The 15,838-nt window shown below is 51.1% G+C and overlaps 1 long non-coding RNA gene across 1 annotated transcript; it reads right to left on the bottom strand.

The window, feature by feature from the left end:
• Positions 1-2,833: 2,833 nt before the first annotated feature.
• Positions 2,834-11,139, bottom strand: LOC139806025 (uncharacterized). The gene is made up of 5 exons (XR_011730079.1): positions 10,885-11,139; positions 8,936-8,996; positions 5,734-5,837; positions 5,091-5,161; positions 2,834-2,917 (listed from the first exon to the last, which is right to left on the bottom strand). It is a non-coding gene; the product is annotated as an uncharacterized lncRNA (long non-coding RNA).
• Positions 11,140-15,838: the final 4,699 nt, after the last annotated feature.

Genomic DNA, 15,838 nt, shown 5'->3' with positions numbered 1-15,838 from the left:
CCCAAAGTTTCCCCCCTGTTCCCTGGAGCCCAGGGGAAGAGGGGTGGGTGGGTGCCTCCAAAGGCAACCATCCCCCCCCTCGACTTTGCTGCACTTGGTTGCACAATTTTGAAGGTGAGTTCAGGGATTTGCTGCCCCAGGGCTGCTGAGGGGTTCTGGAACCCCCTGCCCCACGCTGTGGGTGATGGCAGGTGGGGAAGGAGGGGAAGGTGGCTGCTGGGGTGGGGGGGCTGGAGCCCCATGGCCATGGGTTTGGGGCACTGCTGTCCCCATGACTCCCTGCAGCCCAGCCCAGATGCCCACCTCACCCCCACTGCCTTTGGTATGGGGTGGTAAGGGTGATGTTTGCCATCCCTTGGGGACTATGTGGCTGCCTCTGACCTCCCCTCCTCTACCCAAGAAGGGCTGTGTCCCGGGGGTGGGGACAGTCTGGGGACAACCAGCACCCCTTGCTTGCTCACCATTGCCTGTCCCCCTGCTGCCAGCAGGGCCAGCATTGGGTCCCCACCCAACAGCCCTGCTGGGACCCCCAGCTCTTCTGCTCCCCCCCCCCTGGTGCTGGGATGCTGAGAGGTGGTGCTGGGGCTCCTCACTGTTTTGGGAGGAACCAAGCTTGGGTGGGGACACCCACAGCCTGGGTCTCCCAGTTCCCAGCCCAGTGGGGATGCTGGGAGCCAGGCTTAGCCTCTGTGGTGCCTTCTGACTGCCATACCCCACTGTCCCCCTGCTCATCCCCAAGCTGGTGGCAGCTCCCAGCCCCTCCCACTCACCTGAGAGCCCCCCCAGCCCAGGGCCACCCCATCTCCCACCCTCAGCCAGGTCAGCCCTGAGGGGACCACCCGGGTACCAGGGGTGGGGGTCCTGGCTGTGGGCACCAAGCATGTGGGGAAGGGGACCCCCCCCCCCGGGCATCACCCGGTGGAGGGGGGGAGGTGGAGGTTGGCAGGGGATTATTTCTGGATTGGAAGTTACCCACCACTGTGTCTCTTTTTTTTTTTTTTTTTTTAATTTTTAATTTTCATTTTTCTTTTCTTTTTTTTTTTTTTTTTTTTTTTTTCTTAAATAAAAGACTAGAAAAAAAAAAAACAACCCAGCAAAACTCAAGGAAACAAAAATCCAAACCCAAAGGGTACTGCAGTGCTGGGCTGTATCTCTACTCTGGTGCCCAGGGTGGGGGCTCCCAGGGACCTGGGGGGCACCCTTGTGGGTGTGGGGTCTGCTGGGGGGGGGGGGCTGGCTCTGCTTTGATCCCCACCTAAACTCTGAACACTTCAGAGTGTTTAAAGCTGTGGCTTTAGGACTTCCCCCTCCAAAATCCTCCCCTCTTGGGCAGCCTGGTCAAAGACCAGGGGCAGGGACCAGGTGAGGCTGCAGCCCCATCCTTGCTGGTCCCTGTGCCTCAGTTTCCCTGACAGGGAAGTGGCAGCCCATGGTGGTGGGAGGTCTTCAGAAAGCCTCTTGGAAGCATTATCAGTTTTTGGGACAATGCAAATTTCTCTCTCCCCCCCCAACCCCAAGTGGCCTTAAAACTTACCTGATAGCTCTATGCTGATTTTTATACTATTTATCAACTTCTATACATACCTGGGGAGATGGAGATGTGCTCAAAGGCTGGGCAACTGTTGCACTTGGGTTTTACTCTGCCTTGTTATCTAAAGGGCCCAGGTCTGGCTGAACGACTGAGCTGATAGTGGCTCCAAGCAGTAGAATTAATAACAGCTGATTTCCCTGCTTGGAGCTGCCAAACCTCCTCAAATTAACATACATGAATATTTGACCTAAAAAAAAAAAAAAGAGAGAGAGAAGAAAAGGAAGGGGGAAAGGTAAGAAAAGTGTATAATAAAATTTTATAGTTGCAATAAGAGCTGGCAGCACCCACCTCCTGATCTGCGAGTGTCCCAAGGGCTGTGAAGGTGGAAGGCAGTGAGGGATGCACACAGATCCATGGATATCAGGCAGGAGGCAGCCTGGCCAGGTTGGATGTGGGGTGTCCCTGCAGCTGAGAGCTTTGCCCCCTTCTCCCAGCTGCTTTCTGCTGCCCCCCCCTCCCTGCTCACCCACCACCTCCTCTTGGCTGCAGCAGCACCCAAGCTCTGACACCCACCAGCAGCAGTGCTTTTCCAGCCTCTCACTTCCCATCTGGGCTGATGGATCCAGCTGAGATCTCCAAGAACCCTTGGGAAGGCAGTGCCCATGGAGCAGGGAAGCTGTTAGCAGGGATGGATGATGGGTTTTGTGCCCACACACCCTAAAAGTGGGTTTGCCCATCCCTGCCAGCATCCCTCACTCCTTCCTTCCCTGCTGCAGCTCACAAAGACAGGGGGTGGTGGGTGAGAGCCCTGCTCAGGGTGGCTTCACTTGTGAATGAAGAGAGCAAAACCTCTGCAGCTGTAGAGCTGGCTATTTATGGATATAAAAATATCTATATGTTGATAGGTCATACATATGCATACCTTTATAATTTAGACATATATATGTATATGCAAGTATAATATGTGTGTGCATATATATTTTTATATGCATATATATATAATTATATATATATATTATATATATTATATATATATATATGCATATATATATGCATATATATGAAGGTTATATGTGTGCAGCCCCTGTGTGGGCTGACACAAAGCTATGGACCTGAGCAAAGCCCCTCGTGTCAGGCAGCACCTCTAAAGACACACACTTGCCCCTGAGCATCCCAGCCCTCCACCAGACCCCCTTAGGTATTAGGGTCACCACTCACTCAGTTTATTTGGGTTCCTGATGCCCTTGAAGTCCATCAGCAAACACAGCAAGAGGCAGCAGTCAAAATGCTGGGGATAAACCCCAGGAAAGTGGGAAGGTGCTGGTGGTGCCTGGTCCCTTCCCCAGCTTGTCCTCTGCACTCCTGTGACTGAGATTTTGTTTTTTCCTGTCAGGAATGATCAGCCAGAACATGGAATAGTAACAACACTCATAATAATAATTAATAACAACAACAACAACAATAAAAAAGACCCAAGAGAGCAGTTGGAGATGGTGTGATGCAAGCTGCAGCCACCAGCCACCTGTGCCCCAGCACCCATCCAGTCCAAACCCAGCACCTTCTCCCTGATTGCTTCAGATCTCATTAAATAACGTCCCACCAAACAGCCAAACCTCACTGAAAGATAAAGAAAGGAAAAAATAATTAAAAAGGAGCCTCTATTCCAGCTCCCCCCGTGCTACTCTCTGTTATTCTCTGCTGCCTCTTTCCTGTTTAGTGTTTTACTATCTGCTCCCAGCAGACAGGGACAAATTTGCATTTTAATGCAGCATTTTAGGCTGCACAAACCACCTGTGAAGAGGAGGCAGAGCAGGGGATGGGTCCCCCTCAACCCCTCACCTCCTAGGGGGATGCTTGGGCCCCCTGCTCCTGCCTTAAAAAATTCCCTAGAAAATCAGACACGTTTTAAAAAAAACAACAAAACAACCAACTCCCCCAAAGCATCCGAGTAACTTAGAGCAGTGAGCAAAGGAGAGTGAAAAAAAGGAATTCTCTTCTGCTGAAGTCAGCCCAGCCATGTCCCAGGCTCCCCCTCCTCCTTATCTTCTGTCCACCCCACTCCCCATGATCTTCCCCATTATTTTCTCATGCTTTGGGTTTTCTCTTGACCGCCAGCAGCCCCAGGGAGCTCCAGCCCCCTCCCCAAATCCCACCTCAGCACATCCCAGCCCTACCATCTGTGCCTATGTCCCCAGGATGAGACTTTCCAGCCCAGGACAGGGACCACCACACCCGAGAGTTTGTGCAGGCCCTGACTGCTTTGCCATCCTTGCTCTTGTCCCACCATGCTGCCTCCACCCTCCGCGGTCCTGCCTGGGGATGGAGGGATATTCCTGACATTGGGAGAGAATTTTCTGGGAATACAAGGGATAAGAAAAGCTTTTCTGCAGCCACCTCCTCCCACCAGGAAGTTTAGTCAAGGCAGGATTTGGGTGATGCCAACCCCCCCGTAGCTGTTGCCATTAACTGGGCAGGATTTGCACAGTTCCAGGAGAATTCCTTGGATAATTTCACCATTATTTCTGGGGGCTCTCAGAGAAGCTTTTGCCTGGCTCAGCAAAGATTTCTCCCAGGGGAAAGAGGAGGGAAATTCCCCAGCCCAGCTGGAGCTGAGGATGGGCTTCCCCAGTGGCCCCAGGGAGCAGGAATAGGAAAGCCAATCAGATCCCAAACTTTTGGGGTTTCTTCTCTGTGCTAGGAAGCTCCTGGCAACTGGGGATCCATCCCTGCTGCTAAAATATTCCTTGGGACAGCAGTAGGGGAGCTGGATCATAGTGGGGAGCAGGACACAGATCCCCAAACCATTTGGGAGCATCAGGAGTCTCCAAAAGGCTTTTAGGAACCTGGCATGAGTTTCTCCTTGTTTTCTAGGAATTCCCTGGCCCTTTCTATGGACAGTGGGACTTGTGCTGCTCTGCAGGACACCCCTTGGAATTTTTGGCTCCAGCCAGTGCCAGGGACACTGCTGGCACAGCCGGGTGGCACCACTCTGTCTGGTGATGCCAGGTCTGAGCTGACAGGGCTGGAGCAGATGTGGAGGGCTCCTGGGGTTGGAGATCATTTCCCCCAGAGGGACGCAGGGACTGCCCAGCTGGTGCTTTGCTAAATTCAGCTACTCCTGTCTGCACAGCCCAGCCAGGCAGGGCAGGCAGCAGATGCCAAAGAAAGGCCCCAGTTTTGTTAGTTCCTGGATTTAGAGGTCACCAAAGAGCATCTCATCTGCCCTCCCATCTGCTGAGGCTCTGCTGCACACCCTCTCACAGGGTTCCTCTTGGCCAGGCTTGGAAACAAGAGTGCTGGGTCCCTTCACCTTCCCCCCAGGAGGGAACATTCCCAAATATTTGGCTTTTGAGGTGAGCACCTGGAACTGCTCTACAGGATGGGGACCCACAGCTCAGCTTTGATGGAAGGCTTCAACTGGGAAGATCAAACTGGGGATGGCAACAGCACCTCTGTCACCATCCCATGGGATGGGGAGAGGATGCAGAGCCCCAGTGTCCCAGAGCTCCCTTGGGCAGCACTGCAGGAAATGGCTTCACCCCCCTGTGCCTCAGTTTACCTTAATGCATCCTTATCCCTGCTGGGAATCCTGTGACAATGTAGGCTCAGGGCTGCAGCCTCAGATGAAGCCTAATTAATTAAATATTCATTACTAATTAATCACAGCCATTTTTCACACCCCCTCCCCTCTCCAGATTTTCAGGGTCTAACTCTGTCCTTCAGGCCACAGCTGCCTTAGAGCAAATAAACCCAAACTTCAGCCCAAACTTCTCTCCAGCTCTAGCTTGGTCACCACTGTTTACCAGGGACCTGATGGCCCAACCCCCCCCAGGATGCTTTGCCCACCCTGGCCTTCCAGGGATTCAGCTCCTTTGGCTCCCCCATCCCTGCTGAGAGCAGGGGGGGACCCTGGAAGGAGGAGCTGGAGGCAGCACAGATCACACTAATGATGGCAAATCCAATTAGCCAAGGATCAGCACTCTGCTGATGAAACCCAGGGGCTCAAACTGCTGAGCCAGCAAAAACTCAGCATTGATCAATGCCAGGGAAACAATATTGTCCCTTTTTGGGAGCCCCTTTCTTTCCATTTCACCAGTGAGATCCATGTCCCAGGACTCAGCTGAGAAGATTCAGAAACATCTCCCCAGTTTTAATCTTGGTGGGGACACACAACAACCTAGAGAGCAGTTTTCCCAACTCACCTGCACACACAGTTAAAGAAAATGAGGAATAATTGCTGCTCATGCCATGCTGACAAATGTTCCTGGGATTGCTTTGGGAAGGAGGAGGATTCTCTGGATGGTATCTGTAGTGGAGAGGACAAAAATGCTGTTTGTAGGTTGGTTTGTAGGTTTCTGGAGTGCTCAAGAACATGAGTTTGGAGACACAGAAGCACCTGGGGAGGGCTGAGCTCACCCACACCCATTGTCACCTCTGCAAGATTCAAGTCCCACTGTGGGTTCTCTAGTGGCTACTAAAGGTTGTGCCTCTTCTCTGTAGGTCTACACATTACCTCCCCTTCCCTCTCCATTTTGCTGATCAGATTTTCTCACACTCTGGACACTAACCAGGAGGCACAGAAACAGCTAAAAGCAGAGAAAGCTCCATGGGGGGGACCTAAACCCCCTAAACCCCCTCTCCCCACCCCAGGTGCCTGCAGGGACCTGTTGGACACTGGTGCTCCTCAGGATTAGGCTCAGCAAACACTGCCATCCAGCAGGGAAAAAAAAGACAACCCCACAACAATAATAAAAAAACCCCAAAATCTAGGTACAGACAAAGGTGATGGTGGGCAAGGGAAGTGGGGTGAGTGCCATCAGGGACAACAGTGGTGTCACCTTGATGTGTTTCAGGCTGAGTGCAAGGGCTTGAACTCAGCCAAATTACCAGGGAGGTAATTGCTCCAGGGAGGCTTTTTTCTATCTTCTTTTCCCTCTCCTTTCTCCTTTTCTCACCTCCCTCCTCCCTCTTCTTCCCAGCACCATGTGATCTAGAGCAGGATAACAGCTTCAATTGCTCCAAATTGCTTATTGAGGACTCTGTGGTAAATCAATGATTTTAAATGGGATCACAGAACAGCAATCCCACCAGCAGAGGGATAAAAAAAAAAAAAAAAAAAAATAGAGCTGGTCAGCAGCAAGCAGAGGCAAAGCAGCTGGGCTGACTGCATCCAGATGGAGACCAGAGGCACCAGTGTGAGACACGAGATCCACCAAACCTGCTTGGACACCTGCCTGGGTAAAGCCAAGTCAGGGATGCAAAGGTCCAAGTGAGCTCCTCTTGCTCCTTTGTCACTGGTGCTGCAAATAAAATTGGGTTCAGCTCTTCAGAAGCAGACAGGATCCCCTGTGCTGGCCCACCAGCCATGGCAGTCCCAGCAGGAAGGTCCTGAGCTTCTGTGCACAGGGCATGGAAACTGAGGCACAGGTGTGTGGACACCTCCAAGCTCTGCACACTGGGCTCTGTGGCCATAAATTGGGCTAAAATCCCTGCACATGTGCTTGTGGGTCCCTGAACACATCCCAGAATGTCTTTGTACACAAAGTGCAGACACAGCCAAGCTCCCACCCATTGCCCATCCCCTTGAAATTTAATTTCTGGGTGAAAATATCTCCAGCCCTATCAGAATCCCAGAATCCCAGACTGGTTGGAGTTGGAAGGGGCTTTCAAGATCATCCAGTTCCAACCCCTGGCATGGGCTGGGATGCCTCCCACTAGACCAGGTTGCTCCAAGCCTCATCCAACCTGGCCTTGTAGATCTCAGACCAAACAGCTTGTAGGTCTCTCCTGAATTCCAAGTGCCTCAGATCCTGCCAAAGCTGGAGGCTTTCCTGATGTCCCAGGCTCCTACCTGGGACAGTGAGCAGAAGGGATCTCACCAAATCACAAGGAGAAAAGTCCCATCTGCCAACCCTCAAGCTGCTGCCTGTTGCTGGGGACAAACTGAGCAAAATCTCTTCTCACTTTGCTGCTCTCCCTGTCTGTAAATACTTTGAGATAGCAGCTGTAAAAGTACCTTAGAGAGAAGGCAGCAGTAAAATTACATCAAGCCTAGAGGCTTAAACTGATTGAAGGATACATTTTCCAAGCTGATAGAGCTAAAGCAGCAGCAGAGCACCCGTGCACCCAGCAGCTGGTGGAGTTTGATCATTTTTTTGCCCTTCTAACTGGCCAGACAGTTGGGAAAAAGCCCCATGAATATTTTGGGAAGGGGAAGTACAGCAGTGGGGGAAGGTGCTATCCAGAGGCAAAAGCCTCCAAGATTTTCTGTGCAAACAGCCAGAGCTTGGAAAATAACCAGGATAGCATTAAATCTTGGAGTGGTGCTGTAATGAATGCTGCTTTCTAGCCCATCCAGGGGCTTCTGCATCAGGTTGTGAAGGGTGATGGTGGCCCTGGAGCTGCAGCTATTGGGACAGAAGGGGAGGAGGAGACAGCAGCTGCCTTAGCAAGGGTACTGCTCAAATGTACATGTTACTTTATGTTATTTTATTTTAAATAGATCTCTGCACACCTCCTCTCTATTTCTTTCCTACCTCTCTGCCCCTTCCCAGGGGGATGCACCCCATCCCCACAACCTGTGGGGAGCACCCAGACTGAGGGGGGCTCAGCCCCGCGGGGACCCCAATCCGACAGCTGAGATGCAATGGGGTCAATCCACTCTGACCCTCCCTGGCACCTCTAATTAAGATTAATGAGGGTGACTGTTATCTGGTTGACTCTTACCCCGTGCCCTGGCCAGTGCTGGGGGCACAGCTGCCTGACCTGCCCAGCACGGGGGGGCTGGGGATGACACCAAGGATCCATCACAGTGGCTGCTGGGAACAGGAAGGGGAGGGAGGGCTGGGATTTGCTGTGGGAATTTCCTCAGGGGATGTGAGTACATTGTGCTAAAAAGGATCCTTATGACTCTTCAGTTACCACCCCAACACTCCCCCTTGTACCTTCTCTGCATTTGCTGAGTGGGGGGACAGGGCAGGGGAGCTCAGACCTTAAGGCTAAAGTCTTGAGTGATTTGTGTCATCGAGCCTCCAAGCCTTCTCACCACAGAAATGAGGCTGTCAAAGGGATTAAACACTCACTTTCCCCCCCAGCCTGTGAAATATGGCAGGTGGGGGTAAGGGGGGAAAGGATGCAGCCTCCCATCCCACCAACCCCCTCCCCAGACTCTCCTTCTCCCTGGGACTTCCCCAGGACAGAGCCAGAGGGGATCTGAGCTTTGTCAGATGGGCTCAGAGGGTAAAAGCCACCCAAGTGCCCACCCCACCCCATTCCCAGCTCTCTCCATCACAGCTGCTGGCATGAGGGAAAGGACAGCAAGAAGAGGAAAGGGACAAAGGGCAAAATCCCCTTTTTTTAGCAACAAGGAGTCATTTTGAACAGCGTTAGGCAGTCTCTACTCACCTCATGGAATCACTTTCCAGGGAGAAGGAAAGGCCTGGGAAGGGCAGCCTGGATGTGGCACCTGGGTGGGATAAAACCATCACTGAAACACACTGGGGAGGACAACCCAAAGCATCCCTATGATGAAGCAGGTGAGGTCAACCAAGACTGTCTTGGCTTCACCACCAGGATTCCAAGCTTTGCCTAAATGCCTGGAGGGCAAATATGGACTATGAATTATCAGGCTGGGGCTCAACATGGGCATGATGATGCTGGGATAGCCAGAGGGGCTTCAAGGATCAGGGAAGAAAATAAAGGCAGGCACCCCAGTCACAGCTCACTGCTCCTCAGCTTGGTTCTAAAATAGTTCCCAGGTTTGTAATGAAGTACAAGGTTATGGCAGACTAACAAACAACATAGACACAGCACTATGCTAATAAATGCTGATTTAAATTTGATGGAAGCCAGGAAGAGTTATCCTAGAACGTATTAATTAGTGTGATTATGAGGTGTTTGTAAAAGGAAAATGCAAAGCAGAGGCTATCAGGAGGAAAGGTATTTAAGGATGGAGAGCCTTTGAAGCTCTTCCCAGGGAATGTGCCTGGATTCCCACACCAAGGCCATTCCTCACCCTGGAACTCACTGCAGAACCTTCTCAGGGACTCCCTCAAGCTGCAGCTCTGCCTGTGCCCCAGGCAAAGCCCTGAGCCACCCATGGCCCCACACACCACTTGTCAAGGTGTAAAAGGGCAGGAGGAGCAGGGATGGACCCCCAGTCCTCCCCACTGGGCACTGCAAAACTGCCTTTTGCTGCAAACGCATTGGAATCCCAGAGTCCCTGCCCAAACACCTCCTCCAAGGGAGCATGATGGTGCTGGAGGGGCAGGCACGTGTTCCCCTTGAAGGGGAAGAGTTTTTTTTCAAAGTGAATCTTAAATCAGCTCTGGCTGATTTCCTTCTTGCTCTTGTTTCATTATTGATGTTATTTTACCCCCAATATTCCTAGCTGCCATTTCCTCCACCACCCTCCCCCTGCTCTGCAAATCCCACGATGTACATCAAAACTCTTTCTTCAACCACAAAAGCAGGGACTGGGGCTTCCTCTCTGCTGCAGAAACCTTCCCAGCACCTTCCTGGAAGGGTGGCAGTTCATGGAGGAGAAGGCCAAGCTGTGGCTCTGCCCCTGTGACCATGAGCAGCACCCTGGGATGGAGCAAACCCGGGCACAGCACCAGCACTAAGTGCTGTGATCAGGTGGGATACCCCAGACTGCTGGAAAACAACAACAGCCCTGAGCTCTTTGGATGGAGCTCTGGGCACAGAATTGATGCTCAGCAGTGCTCATGTGCCCAGCAAGGGCTGGCTTGCCCTTCACTGAGGGTTATGTGACCATCCCAAAGCAGATCTCTCTCATTTTCTATCATTCAGCAGAACAAGAACCATGTTGGTGCAAGAGAGGAACAGCCCCAGAGTCAGGCTGAGATCCCTCCTTTGCTCAGGGTCAGTCTATGCCCTGTTCACCAGCCTGAGAGTAGCTGGAACACAGAATTTCAGACTGGTTTGGGTTGGAAGGGACTTTCAAGATCATCCAGTTCCATAACCCCTGCATGGGCAGGGACACCTCACACTAGCTCAGGTTGCTCCAAGGCCCATCCACACCTGGCCTGGAACATTTCCACAGACAGGGCAGCCACAACCCTGAGCCAGGGTCTTACCACCCTCATAGTGAAGACTTTCTTCCTAATATCTGACCTAAATCTTTCCTCTTCCAATTCAAAGCCATCACTTCTTGTCCTATCACTACCTGCCCTTATAAAAAGTCTCTCCCCAGCTTTCTAATGTGGGTAGAAGGGGGGACATTTGCCTGGAGGAGGTGAGGAAGCACACAGAGGGATGGGTACATGGGGCAGCTGGCTACAGAGCCCAACTTGGAAGTTTTCCCATAATGGCAGAGATCTCTCCATTCCTACCTTTCACCATCGAAGAAGATGACTGCTCTGCAGCATCTCCCAGCTGAAGCTCTCCTGTGCAGGCATGTGGTCAAGAAGGGCAGGATTTTCCTGAGCCTCACTCACAGTCCATTTCATCCAACCTCATCCAAGTCACATCTGGGACAAATTCAACATGAAGCCGGCAAAAAACTCCCCAGATCACACCAGCCCATCTGGAAGGGAAAGATTTTGATTCAAAGTGACTGCTCCTTTGGAAATCTCCTCCTGCTGAAGGAGAAGCATGAACAAAACCCCTTTTCTTTGGGAATAAAACCAGGGAAACCAGGCTCAGATCAGAAGGGAAAGCTGTAATGGGAGCAGACACCGTCCCCCGCCACAGCTGAACTGGCCACCGACAAATCATTTCAGGTCAGTGCAGAACAACACAGGCTCTTCTTGGAACTGTGATGAAAAAGCACCACACCAATTACTTGGGGTGTTTTTAACGAGGGCAGCTCCCCTGGGCATCACAGCTGAGCTCAGCTGGCTGTGGGGCTGAGCCCAGGGCTGTGGTGCCCACCTTGAGGGGAAGAGTCCAGCCCTGCCCACACATGAGGTCCAGGCACATCCTGGACAGTGCCCTGAGCTGCTGCTGCTTTGGGGTTGATGAAGCAGAGAAATTTCCTGAAGTTGACCAAGATGATCCAAGGCGTCTGTCCCAGGTCTGTCAGGGGGTCTGGTGAGGTCACTGATGGTTTCTCAGGGAGGAGCACATGGCTGAGCAGAGGAGAGCTGGGGATGAAGAACCGGGTAATCCACGCGGCATCCCGGAGCACGCTCTGCAGCAAGGCTTTAATAGACTTATCTTTGCCACAATAATGTATTTTATTTTTCCAGTTCACATTCATTATTCACACACTTATTTTCCCCCTGGATTATGTATGCTGCCTGAGCTCTGTTCTCCTGCCTTATTTTCACAATGTTGGCTCTGGTACCTACTTATTTTTACAGCACTGTCACCTGCAAACAGGTTTCTATTTAATCGCCCAAACTAATAATACGGCTCAGTGGAGATGTCAGAGGTAGGATGCTCCTTCACTTCCCAAGTCCCTTGCCTGAAAAGGACCAGCTGTTGGCACCAAGGCATCCTGGATGCAACGATTTGGGGGCTGTCAGACCACCTCCTGTGCAGATCCTCTGCCACGCTGGGTGAATCTTGGGGCTGCTGCGGCATCCAAAGCTGCGAGGTGGAGTTTGCTGGAGGAAAAATGAGGAGTGTACCATGCAGAGAGGCTGCTGCTTCATTCCAGGTTGAAAAAGGAATGAAAGGTTGAAAGGTTGACCTTTAAAAGGCTTCCCAAACCCCTCCCAGTCAGTCTTTGGACCAGAGCTTCCCACATGGCACAGCAAAACCATTTGACTTGTGCTGGGCTACAGAGTCCATGATTATTTTTCAATCTCTCAGACCCGGGATTATCCATGGCACAGGGAGGAAATAATACAAAATAGCTTCTCATTAAGCAGGGACATCTGTGAAGCAGGTGAGTGCTGGTGCTGTGGGATGAGCAACATCTGCTCAGAGGCACTGAGCTTGGTTTGCACAGAACAGCTGCATGAACTGCACCTTGGTAGCCCAATTTCCAGCATTCCTGGATTACCAGCCTCTTGGCATGTAAAAGCCAAGAGCTGTCCCTTCCCACAGGTTTATGGAGCCCACAGTTACCAAGGGCACTTCCAAACACACACATGAAGCTACCACGCTGTGCTTCCCCCCACATGCAGCCACACACACTGCATATCAAACCAGCTAATGCCCCAGTGATCTAACTTTTAACTCTATCTTGCCTGGTTTTGGAATCTTGTGAAGGATGAGTATCTAATTTCATTGCTTTCCTTACCTGGGAGAGGGAGGTTACTCCACACCAGAGGAAACAAGGGCTCATGTTTGCACACACACCTTTTGTGTTGAGGGAAGCAGCACAAAAAACCTCTGCAAACTGCCAAGTTCTCTGAAAGGAAAAGACTTCTGTTTTGTCCCCTGAAATGGTTTCATGGGTTTAGATTAGCTGCATGCCAGGTTCAGGATCCTCAGGCAGCAGAAGGGAGCTCAGCACCTTTATCCCAACCTTCTCCATTCGCTCACCTTCAACCAGGACAGCAAGGAAGGATGAGAAAGGTGAAGCCTCCAAGCATTCAGGGAGAGAACTTTCCTTGCAGTTGATTTGTCAGTCCCTCAGGGCCCAAGCAACCCATATGAAGTGATCTCCCAGATGGGTAAGCATCAGTCCTCATTCTTCACCTTCCCATTGGGGTGTCCTGGTACTTTGCAGAGTGCTCCAGCTCATGCTCACCCTGTCCTTGGAGCTCAGCCCCCTGGGTCCTGCCCTGCCTCCCTGTTCTCAGCCTGCACCCAAATTCCTAGCTCTCATCCACCATTGCATCCCTGTTTTCCCTTTGAGACTTTTATAACTCCTGAGCCATGCTTTACCCAGAGCCTGGATGCTCCCCATCCAGGACAGGTCCCTGTCCCCACACTGCTCCCCCAGCACAGCCCTGGCTCCACAGCACAAAGTTATTCTCCCTGGGAATTCCTCTCCCTCACCTTTAGCCAGTGTGTTATTCTGCCCACGTCCCTGTGCTCGCTCACTGCCTTCAATGAGAGTCATAAATAAGGCATAAGGCACTCTAAAAAGGGAGAAAAAACATTTATCTTTTGTTCTTGTTTGTTGCAGAGTCGAGATGGATCCAGCAGCTCAGAATCCCAGCCCTGGCCGGCTGCTCCCACCTTCCCTGGCCCCTACTTAGCCAGAGATGAGATGCTGACAAAGGATGGATGCTGGTCCCTTGGGGTTAGCCTTATAATGCAATTTTTTATCCTTTTTTTTTCCTGCAGATGGCAAGTGCTGAAGTGAACATGGGCAGAGACACCTGCACACCCCAGGAAAAGGGTTGAGATGCTCCATTAAGTGGTTTGTGAGCCCTCAAAATAGAGGTGCTCCTGGTCCTTGAAAGCCCCGAGCTCTGCACCCCAGAGAGGTTATTTGAGGACAAAAAAGAAGAAATTAGCTAAAACCCACCTGACCCCTTGGTGTGAAATCCCCAGGCAGAGGGCATCTCCTGCTGCAATGCTCACCTTGTGCTCCCAGACTCAATTCAGGGCTGGGTTTTGTCAGGAGCTTTTCCCATGACTCAAGGACAGGTAACTCATGGTGGGCTTCTTCTGGAAGGTTTTTTTTTGGCAGGACTCCTAGACCATGGGCAAGCATCCCTGGATGGAATGGTCCCTGGATACTGAAGAGCTGCCACTGTGGCTGCATCACTGCTGTCCCTTGGCCATGCCAGGCTGCACAAATTCTGGAGAAGCAAACAAACAAAAAAAAGGTCATTTTGGTTTCTTTAAGCCTGGTGTCCTGAGGAAAAGAGATTTATGCAATTGCACTCCCTGTGCCTGAGACAGCCAGCACGTCTCCCCTTGTCGTTTCCTACCTTACAAGGCAATTTGAACCAAATTTGACAGTAATAATAGGAATCTGAAAAGAATTATGTTCCGACAGGCTTGGTGAGGATCCACAGCCTGGCAGAGGATTGAAAGACCTAATTAACATCCCTGCTGAGAAAAAGGTCGAGCTGTGAGTGTTCTCCTTACTAGACATCAGAGAATCTACAGGCAATTAAGAGCAGTCCCTGAGGGGAGGTCTTGGTCAGCATTTGCATGAACCAGCAGGGAAGCCTCCAGTTAAGAAAAGCCCAGATGGAAACGGGTCTTCTGGGGCAAGTCTGACAAAAAAGTAAAGCTTTTCCCCATGTGGGACACCACACCATAGCTCTCCCGTGGGGATTCTCTCATGTCTACTACGTGGTTGTGGGCCAGGGTCTCCCCATGCACACTGCTGGCTGCTTGGATCCTTCCCTCCACCCTCACCCTCTACCAGGGCATCCCAGTATGTGCTGCCCTACATTTTCCCAGTACAGAGGCTCTGTGTGTGCTTGCAGGACCAAAGGGCTTGTCCTGCCATTTCCACTTAGCTCTGCACGAGCCCAGGGATGTGCTGTACATATCTTTAATCTTAGAATATCACTTGTTACACCCAGAATCCAACTGAACATCACTACTGCAGCAAAGAAACACCAATTTGAATCCTCAGAAGATTTAATAGAAAGGCTGGTTTCAAACCTGAACTTCAATCTTTCTGACACGTTCTATTCCTTATAAAAAATTGTCTTAAACAGTAAATGCAAAAGCTCCTGTTTCTGTCAAGTTTATATCAAGGCAGGTCCCCCACAAAACATCAATCCAGGGCTCAGCTGGACCAGAGATTCAACATCATCTCCCAGAGGGATTTTTTTTTTTTTTTTTGCTCACAACCTAAAGGAGGCTGCCCCAGGGCACAGTGGGCTGCTAAGGAGTTAAAAAGCATTTAAAAACCAATAAAAAGTTGTCCCCCTCTGCTGCCTCACCTCCTGCAATCTCACCTGCATCAGCTGAAGGGAAAGGGAAACTTTGCATCCAAGATTAAAAGTTCCCTGTCCCTAATTTCAATATCTGGAACCAACATTGGGTTCTCCTTTCTGTTTCCTTCCATCTGATAGGGAAAATTTGCAGAAGCTGGTGGTGGTCTCCAGGCAGCTCCAAAGGTTCCACCGTGGGACCAAATTCCTCCTTTACCAGGGCTGAGGGGCCAAGGGGCTGTTGGAATTTTCCTCCATCAGCTGGTTTCTTCTGGAAACACCAGAGAAGGGTTGAAGCTGTTCATGGGCAGAGATGCATGTGATATTTTTTAGTTAAAAAAAAAAGGCTGGAAAGTTCAAACAACCTGCTCTGTATGGCCACTGCAGTGCCAACCACCCCCCTGTGCTCACCAACACATCACCATGGGTGGAATGAAACCCAGTGCTGGGGCCTCCCCTTCTTTGATAAATACAAGAAACCCCCAAACCCAAGAGGTTTGCAAGGAAAAGGAAATCAAATACACAAACCAAGTCCCAGTGCTGG

Source organism: Heliangelus exortis, chromosome 21, assembly GCF_036169615.1.
Source record: "Heliangelus exortis chromosome 21, bHelExo1.hap1, whole genome shotgun sequence".
NCBI lineage: Eukaryota > Metazoa > Chordata > Aves > Apodiformes > Trochilidae > Heliangelus > Heliangelus exortis.
The sequence above is the reverse complement of the archived record's forward strand: the minus strand, read 5'-3'. Positions and strand labels throughout refer to the sequence as shown.